This window comes from Lacerta agilis, chromosome 6 (assembly GCF_009819535.1).
Source record: "Lacerta agilis isolate rLacAgi1 chromosome 6, rLacAgi1.pri, whole genome shotgun sequence".
Classification (NCBI taxonomy): domain Eukaryota; kingdom Metazoa; phylum Chordata; class Lepidosauria; order Squamata; family Lacertidae; genus Lacerta; species Lacerta agilis.
Window position 1 is genome coordinate 54353562 of NC_046317.1, and position 9486 is coordinate 54363047.

Below are 9486 nucleotides of genomic sequence, written 5' to 3' on the forward strand. Positions count from 1 at the left end.
CCATTCAGAAGAATTTGCCTTTGCTGCGCTCTTAGACTCAGAGAAGAAAGGCAGGCGGAACAGATGAGAAAGGCCACTCTTCTCTCCTGGCATGAGCAAGCGGCCCAATCTCTTCCCCCCAAATTTTGTGGAAGTTTCAAGCCAGGAGCAAACACAAAGCAATTGGTAGACGGTACCCAATTAAGATGCTTGATTTGCATAATTAGCAAGCAATTTACATAATATGCAAATGAGGCTGCACAGATCTGGGACGTGTCCCTCTGCTGCTCAGGCCAAAGAGGCAGATCCCTGTCTCAAAAAGGCTCCTAGAATCACAGAACTGTAGAACTGGAAGATACCCCAGGGGTCATCTAGTCCAACCCCCTGAAATGCAGGAATCTGAACTAGATCGTATATGACAGATAGCCATCCAACCTCTGCTTAAAAACCTCCAAGGAAAGAGTCCACCACCTCTCTTGGGAGCCACTGTCAAACAGCTCTTACCACCAGCAATTTCTTCCTGGTGTTTATAAGGGTCAAGCCTTTTCACAAGTTTTTCTCTGGTCTACTGGCAGCACAGGAGACTCAGTAGTAGCACACAGGCTGAACTCCACAGGTCCTGGGTTCAAGCACCACTGCAGGTTTGAGTTCCCTTATTCCACAATAGATTTGGACAAGGCCACTTAACAACTCTTTCCTGCTGTTTTCCTTATGTGAGTTGTGGATAAAGCTAATCAAGAGAATTACCGTAACTCTCAGCCCAGAGTGTCCACGTGTCCTACTTTAAAAAGAACAATCCTCCACTCGAAGCCCGCCTCTATTTGATGGGATATCTAGCTTACATCCAGTTTAAAGAAAAAGTACCATATGAAGGCAGAGCAGTTGCCCATCAACAGGGAGCACCTAGTCAGCTAACTGAGCAGGCACTTGCGGAGGAAGAGGAATTTGGGGGGAGCACACCGCCCCTGGCAGCACGATCCCGGTAGGGTGCCATTGTGGCTGCCCCCCCCCTGCTGGGAGCCACGCCCCTGCAGGTGGCGTGCCCCGCCCCCGGGGCGCGCACCAGCCCCGCCCCCACCTGCTCTCTGCACCCCCAGTGCTGGAGCATGAAGCTCCACCACTGTGAGCAGGCCTGCAGGTCACCCTCCTCCTCACTATGGTAAGATATATTTAAATAATAGCAATTATTTCATGCATAAATATGCATCTGTGCTCATACCTCAGTGCAGGGTTTCCAGCTGTTTTTGCACTACAACTCCCATCATTCCTAGCTAGCAGGACCAGTGGTCAGGGCAGATGGGAACTGTAGTGCAAAAGCAGCTTGGAGACCCAAGTTTGGAGAACACTGCCTTAGTGCATGCAAATTCTGTGCAACTCTGTGTCATCTTTTGCCCTGTTTTTGGTAAGGCAATTCCTCCTTTTGGGCAATGCCTAAGTGGCCAACCTATCATTACTTTACCATTTAGATAGAGATGTTCAGCTACATCCAGTCTGGGCACATCCAATCCCCAAATAGTCCCCCCCCCTCCATGATTAGGTCATACCTTTTTTGCTTTCTACTCCATTACTAAGATTTGTGTAAAACAATACATCTCCTTCATGGACCTGATGCAGGCTGCTGCCCACCAAATCTGCTCTTGCCACAATACACCAGCAAGTCTCCAGCACGAATTGGCACTGCTTGCCCTTTCGCTGCTGCAAGCCTCCCCATGGCTGCCCTTCTGGGTACTGTGTGTGTTTTCACTTGTACCAGAACAACAGTTAGAGGGTGTGTAGGTGTTATGAGGAATTCTTTCCAGGGGCAGCATTTGCTGCTATGCTGAGGAACAGGCTGCCAGAAAAGAATATGCATGCGCAGGGTGCATGAATATGGCATGCAAACCAAAGAAGTAGAGCTTGTGTGTTGTATAGTATATGCTCTTCTTCTTTTCCTCCTCAAGAACCAGCATGGTGTAGTGGTTAGTGTCAGACCATGACCTGGGAGAACAGGGTTCAAATTCACATTCAGCCATGATGAAACTCACTGTGTGACCTTGGGCCAGTCATGGCATCTCAGCCCAACCAATCTGACAAGGTTGCTGTAGGGATCAAATGAGAAGCGGGAGAAGCATGTATGCCACTTTGAACTGGCATGTAACTAAGGCAGTAGATTGATCATGTTTAATATCACGAATGGAGGTTCATATCACTGGTCTTTCCTCTTCACTTTATAACAGGGGTCAGCAAACTTACCGTGCCTCGGGCCAGTGTCTCCAGCGTGCAGCGGGCCGGAGGGCAGGGAGCGCGTGCCCATACGCGTGTGCACACGCTATTTCCGGCACACTTCCGGGTCAGAGGAGCACTGGAAATAGCTTGTGCGCATGTGCACGGGCCTCCTCCAGCCGGATGTGCACCGGAAATAACGCTTGTGCATGCGCACAAGCTATTTCCAATGCTCCTCTGACCCAAGTGGGCAGCCGCGCCACGCCACGCCGGTAAGAGCGGGCAATGGGCATTACTGCGGGCCGGATAAATGAGTCCCTCAGGCCGTATCCGGCCCGCAGTCCTTAGTCTGGAGACCTCTGCTTTATAACCAGATGATCCTATGCAGCCCACTCAAGATAGTGACACAGTCCTGCCTGAATTCTCTGAACACGTCATCCTGCAGAATATACCTATCAGATGAACAGGTGCCATTTACTAAAAGGAGGAGAAATGTCATTTCAAACCCATCTTGGTGCTGTGTTTCAGTGTTCTTTTCCTTAATTGAACAGAACTGGTCATAGTTGTGAAACATATAGGTGGGGGTTTTTTTCTTACTCTGGTGCGGTGCCCTACAGTCTGACTCCATATTTTTATTATTTTTTATTATTATTTATATGCCGCCCATCTGACTGAGTTGCCCCAGCCACTCTGGCCAGCTCCCAACAAAATATTATGCCATCAGTTTACATGTACGCAGGCTGAGAACCTACCTGCCCGCGGACTGTCTCAACAGAGTTGTGCATGCTCTACTTATCTCCCACTTGGACTACTGCACCGTGCTCTACGTGGGGCTACCTTTGAAGGTGACTCAGAAACTGCAACTAATCCAGAATGCGGCAGCTAGACTAGTGACGGGGAGCGGCCGCCGAGACCACGTAACACCGGACTTGAAAGACCTACATTGGCTCCGAGCACAATTCAAAGTGTTGGTGCTGACCTTTAAAGCCTTAAACGGCCTCGGCCCAGTATACCTGAAGGAGCGCCTCCACCCCCACATCGTTCTGCCCAGACACTGAGGTCCAGCTCAGAGGGCCTTCTGGTGGTTCCCTAATCATGAGAAGTGAAGCTACAGGGAACCAGGCAGAGGGGCTTCTCGGTAGTGGTGCCCGCCCTGTGGAACGCCCTCCCATCAGATGTCAAAGAAATAAACAAATATCTGACATTTAGAAGACATCTGAAGGCAGCCATGTTTAGGGAAGTTTTTAATGACTGATGTTTTAATGTATTTTTAATATTTTGTTGGAAGCTGCCCAGAGTGGCTGGGGAAACCCAGCCAGATGTGAGGGGTAGAAATAATAATAATAATAATAATAATAATAATAATAATAATAATAATTATTATTATTATTATTATTATGTGACATCCACGGAATGCCTGATTTCTACCTTGAAAGGGCTTCAAAGTGAGCACACCGAACCGTTAAAAAGGGAAAGTAAGGGGTCATTGATAGGACTGTCATTCTAACAAGGTTGTTTTTGCACATCTGTCAGGGTAAAGTTATACTATATTTGAGGAGCGAGGCCTGGCTAAACCTCATGCTCAATTTCATTAGCATGACGAGGATGGCTCTACACGGCTCGCTCCCACCCCCACATTGCACCCTTTCAGTCTTACATGCCTGTAGAAAGCAGAACAGATACCTAACAAAGATACACATCTTGCCAGCACCTACTGCATAATTTCCCACATGTGCAGTTTCCATTTGCTTTGAAACCTGCTTGCTCTGTTCAACTGGCAAGTATCGCCACCAGGCCTGTAAGTTCTGAGGTGTGACGGACGTTGACTCATCTATGTCAGTACTGTTGAGCTAAGCAAATATCCCTGCAAGGTTCGCTGCTCTGCACAGCTATCTCTCTGCAACTATGCTACCTGGTGCGGCACTTCCTGAAGCCACGCCTAACCGTCAAATTCAGCACAACCTTTTGTTTCCGATGCAGAAGTTTCAGTTCTGCAGAACTGACCAGCTGTGCATATCAATGCACAAGCGGCAGACGCATGCAGCTGCACCTCTGGGACAAAGACAGAAAAGGGGGCAGGCTTGCAGAGGAGCCCAAGATTAGGCACCCAGCTGCTTGGCATTGACCACCAAATCCTGGTTTTGCACAAAATTCTATGCACTGAAATAACAAGCATTTTCCTCAGCTGAGTACATATGTTCCACCTTCTGCGCAATCCTGAAAATCTGGTTCTTAACTATCAGGAGGCAAAAGAACAGGCGCATTTGAATACAGTACGTGTAAATGTAACCTGTTATAACCTAGAGGAGGTGTGACTGCATCTGGGCATGGCTATCAGCAGCACTGTATCCCAGTTTCTCTGATAACTGCTGGAGGGCTTTTGCGTTAAGATGTTCAAACACTTCTGATATTTAAGACATCATCTTCCTGCAGGAATAAAGGGATTTTGGTGCTTCTGTGTTACGGTTCCCATTCCCAAGTCTCTCACTGGATGCTGAGTCACTAGATTTCTGTATAAGATCATGGCCAGCATCTAACCAGATTGTTCCTGACCTCATGGGAAGTTTAAGCTGCAGATAGTACTGAGTTGTAGTAGTTGTGTGCAAAGTCACAGTTGTGTGAGTTGGCTCCAAATCCAAGGCAACATCCTAACTGGAATGCCCATCTTTCCTTGGTGTAGCCTTTCCTTGATGCAGCCTTCCTTGGCTGCATCAGCGCAGCCATATCCTTCCAACCAGTCACTGTTTTGGACTACAGCTCCCATCAATCACATCCAGCATGGTCAGTGGTTGGAGTTATAGGAGTTGCAGCCTGGAACATCTGGAGGCACCACAGGTTAGGGCAAAGGCTGACCTAAACACATGACATTCATAACAGGCAACAGGATGGAGCGAAAATAAGTTTCCTTGAGAGGTAATGCAGCAAGACGACAGGAGGTTATGCACCCTGCACATACCGGTCTCTCTCAACTCACTTTCTGAATCACTAGAAGGCTGGGTTGTCAAGTCCTGTCCTAGAGTGACACACTCCTGTGTTTTGCAAACACAGATCCTGATTCAGCCATAAACATACTTTCAGGCTGCACGAAATAAGGCCCAGTTAAAACGAGGACACCCAAGGCCGGGGGGTGGGGGGTGGGAGAGAGAGTAGGTGGAATACCAGCCGCCACATGAGAAGCAGGGCTTTACCCTTTCATATGCCCTCTCTTCCCTCTGACTTTTTATAAATGAGTGAATTGTAAATCTTTGCAACGTCCCTCAGGCAGTGCCTCCCAGAGCCTATGTTGAGTCCAATGTCAGATTCATTTCTGGGTAATATTTCTGAGGAAATACCCTACATTAGAAAAATTAGGTCATAGGTTCCACCCCACCCCACCCTACTAAGAAATACTTAGCTTCATTCTTTCACTCATGTTCCATTTCTGCCATTCCTGGTGTCATGTTGAGCACCCCACTTTGATTCACAGGATGCTACAGAGTAAGAGCAGGTACTAGAAACACCACACTTTTCCTCCGGGGAAGAAAGGATGGCATTTGTCTGCGTACATTATCTAAAGTAGGTCTTATTTGGCAAATTATAGCTGGAGCAGCTGTGGACCTCCTTCAGTGCCATCAGATTAAGCACATGGGAATCTGTCTCATACAGAGACACAGCACCAGTCTGTATAACTCAGTATTATCTACTGGCTGGCAGGGGTTCTCCAAGGGCTCCAGACAAGCTTTCCTGGACCAATCAGGAGAGGACGGGATTTGAACCTGGAACCTCTTGCATGTGCTCCACCATCGAGGTACAACCCTTGCTCAAAGTACCGGTACCCAAAACACGAGTGCAATATGAGCAGAACCACAACTCAGTGGGGAGAGCTTTGAAGGCAGGAGGTCCCAGGTTCAATTGCTGGTGACTTTCAGTCAGACTGGGAAAAAGGACTTCTGCCTGAAACCCTGGAGAACCGCTGCCAGTTAAGTGCAGACGACGCTGCGTGAGATGGATCAATATTCTGACTACCTACAGTGCAGCATGCAGAATATAAGTGGTTTATCATCATTCTATTAATTAATCATTTTCTTTGTATGCCACCTTTCCATACTTAAAACCAAACTGAACATTTCCCACAGAAATCTAAAAAGATATAAAAATGAAGATACAATATATATATATATATATATATATATATATATATATATATATATCAACAACAACCCCTCTCCCAACAAAACCCCTGAAACAACACCCCAGTGCAAGAGTCTGTTCCTTCGGTCTGCACTCTGGATCTGCTTATTTCTTAAGAACTTAGAAAACTACCTTCCATCACTGTCAGGCCACTGGTTCCTTTTGCTCGCTATTGTACACACTGGCAGAAGTTTTCATTCTAGGGAGCCAGCAATGTATACTTTGTACAACATCTTTCAATCTCAATCCGCAAAGGCATGGAGCTTTAATGGTTGCTATCCTGGCATTGGAATGCATTTCAGCTTTCCTCCCGGGAACAACGCATGCAAACATTCAGCCTGATCCCAACCACGCTCTGTATTTTGTTTCACACAAATCCATGGTAATGCAGCTAATGAGCCCTGACCAGGACAGCCTTGCTAGCTGGGCTAGACATCCTCCCTTGCCAATCAGATTTCAGTGCAGATAAATCTCCGCTGGTGGGCATTAAAATGGTGTGTGTGTATGCATGGATGCTAGCGCTACTGGTTTTCTCTAAAGGTTGCTGAAAATCAATAGCAAAGCTTCCAATTATTCCAACAGCCCTGTCAGGAATTTGGTGGGATTACATCTATGCTTAAAGGAAAGCGTAACTGTGACATAAAAGGCCTACGAAGCAGGAAACTATATGGCATACTATAACGCAATTGCAGTGTGGCCATTGACTCATTTTACGCCAATATCAACTCAACACACAGCAAGCTTGTTTTGAAGTGAGGGGATCTTATCCCTGTCTATCGTCACTACTACAAGGAGGGAGAGTCTAAGAAGCACATATGTAAACATTGCTCCAGTTTGCCGCATGAGAAGGTAGCATGTCTCACTGTCCAAGGTTTCTAAAGTTACAACTGGTGAGCAATTTTATAACTTGTGGATTCCTTTTTATCGCAAGTAAAAGAAATGGCTTTCTACTATTACCCATTTCAATGCAAGGTTATGGTCTTTCCCACCAACCGGCTGAACACATCCACTTTTCCAAATCCAGTTTTATCATTTGCTTTTTATGTTTAGCATTTATGTTGCTTGGGCGGAGGAGGGACATCGACAGCACAGTTGACACAAAGGAAAAACAACCCAAAGCCTGATTTAAAAAAAAAAAAAATCCCCACAACACTATTTTTCTTAGTAGGTCAACCATGCATTCCTAAAAAGAAAAACAGGGATGACCCTCTAATTAACAATTCTGATCCCCCACTCATCATTTTAACCAGGATTATAGTAAGAGCCCTATAAATTACATATAAAGCAGTCTACACGCGGGAATCATAAGCTCCTTATGTTTCCCTAAATGCAAGAGCCAGGCTTTAAAAATACATATTCATGACACAGATAGTAGGCTAGTCATAATAATAATACTAGACAAAGGAATAATGGTGCTAACATTGCTGCTGGCTCCTGGAATCGATTATCCCAAGGGATAGATGATCATGATGATGATTATTATTATTGCTCCCTGGAATTTTGCAGAAACAAACCAACATAAATGCACTTCTAGGAACAGTGCCCCAACCTTGTATTCTCGCTCAAGCATGGGCAGTTCTTGTCCATTCCTCGGAGAGTTATTAGGGGGCGGGGAAGAGAAAGAAGAGGAATTGTAGTATTACAACTTTCAGAAAAGTCAGAAATCCATCGTGCTCCATCAGCTTGGGGAAGTTTGCCCAGAAAAAGAGATTCTGCTGCCCATGTCCGATGTGCTGGATTTGTCCCTCTTACACGACCACCACCACCACCAACCCTCCGGCACCGCGCCCCTTTTGCGGTCCGTTCTCCCCGAAGCTCGTCGCTTTGTAAGAGGGAGGAACGCAAAGCAAGCAGGCATTTGCAAGGAGATCCGAGCACATGTGGTTCAAGCTATACGGGTGGGGAGAGAAAGAAAGGCCAACCCCAAGGGAAAGATTAAAGTAAAGCCAGCTTTAGCTTTTAAGAGAGAGAGATCGCTGCAACTGGGGAAGAGATTATTGGAAGAACTGAGCAGGATCCCGCTGCTGAAGCATTCCTCTGCAAGCTAGGCTCAGCCTCCATACGCGCAACCTGCTCGCCAAGGCTTGCTGCGCCTACTGCACTGCATCCAAGGCTGGGACTGGAGTGGAAGCGGCTTCCCTGCACAAGCTCCCTCCCTCCCTTCCCGATTTCCATGTTGCGAAAGGGAGAACTGGTTGGTTTCCAAACCTGGGTCTCGCACATCTTCTCTAAGTCCATTTCGCAAACGCCTCCTCCAGCCGGCCTCCTCCTGCTGCTCCCAGCTTACCTGGTGTCTGCCCAGCGATTTCCTGGTCTGTTGCTGCCGTTTCCAAGCGATAGTCTTTTCCCTGCGCGTCTCCCTCCCCTCTCCTCTCTCTCTCTCTTCCACAATGCCTTTTCCTTTCCCCCCTTTCCTCCTCCTCCTCCGCCTCCTCCTGTGGTAATTCCAGGATAGCTCCTCGGGGCGATCTGCTAATCCTCGTGCATCTGGCATTAAAATCCAAGCAGCAGCTCCGGGAACGGGTCTCTTCTTCGGAGGGGAGCTGGCGAGCGAAAGCGGCGAGCTGCAGATTCCCAGCACAGCCAAGCAAGCCGGGCGATGCAAGCGAGAGAGACAATGGAGACGAGAGGCGATGCAAAGGCACGCGCCATCTCCTGGAGACCTCGCGCACGGCCGCCGTGAACCCTGGCGCTTTAAAAAGGGCTCCGGCTGCTTTCTGGACTTAGTGGAAGAGCCGAAGGCATATGATTGTGTCCGCCTTTCTGTCCTTCTGCAGAAGCCCCATCGTGGCGGAGCTGGAGTTTGATGCTGCATTGCGCGCGGGGAAACCGACCCTTGCATTTCACACGGCAAAGTTCTTTGCTCCTCTGCTCATCTCCAAGGAAGGTGCCAGGCCCCAGGCAGCAGCGGCGCAAAGACTCACCATATCTGCAGTTCTTGCATTTGTTGTTGTTGTTGTTGTTCAGTCGTTCAGTCGTGTCCGACTCTTCGTGACCCCATGGACCAGAGCACGCCAGGCACGCCTATCCTTCACTGCCTCCCGCAGTTTGGCCAAACTCATGTTACTAGCTTCGAGAATACTGTCCAACCATCTCATCCTTTGTCGTCCCCTTCTCCTTGTGCCCTCCATCTTT

The 9486-nt window shown here is 47.7% G+C and overlaps 1 protein-coding gene across 1 annotated transcript in view; it reads right to left on the bottom strand.

The window, feature by feature from the left end:
- Positions 1-8959, bottom strand: part of PIK3C2B (phosphatidylinositol-4-phosphate 3-kinase catalytic subunit type 2 beta) — a 95680-nt gene extending 86721 nt beyond the window's left edge. The window contains exon 1 of the mRNA XM_033152773.1: positions 8639-8959. The gene's annotated coding sequence lies outside the window, so the exon portion shown is untranslated. The remainder of the gene's footprint in view (positions 1-8638) is intronic.
- Positions 8960-9486: the final 527 nt, after the last annotated feature.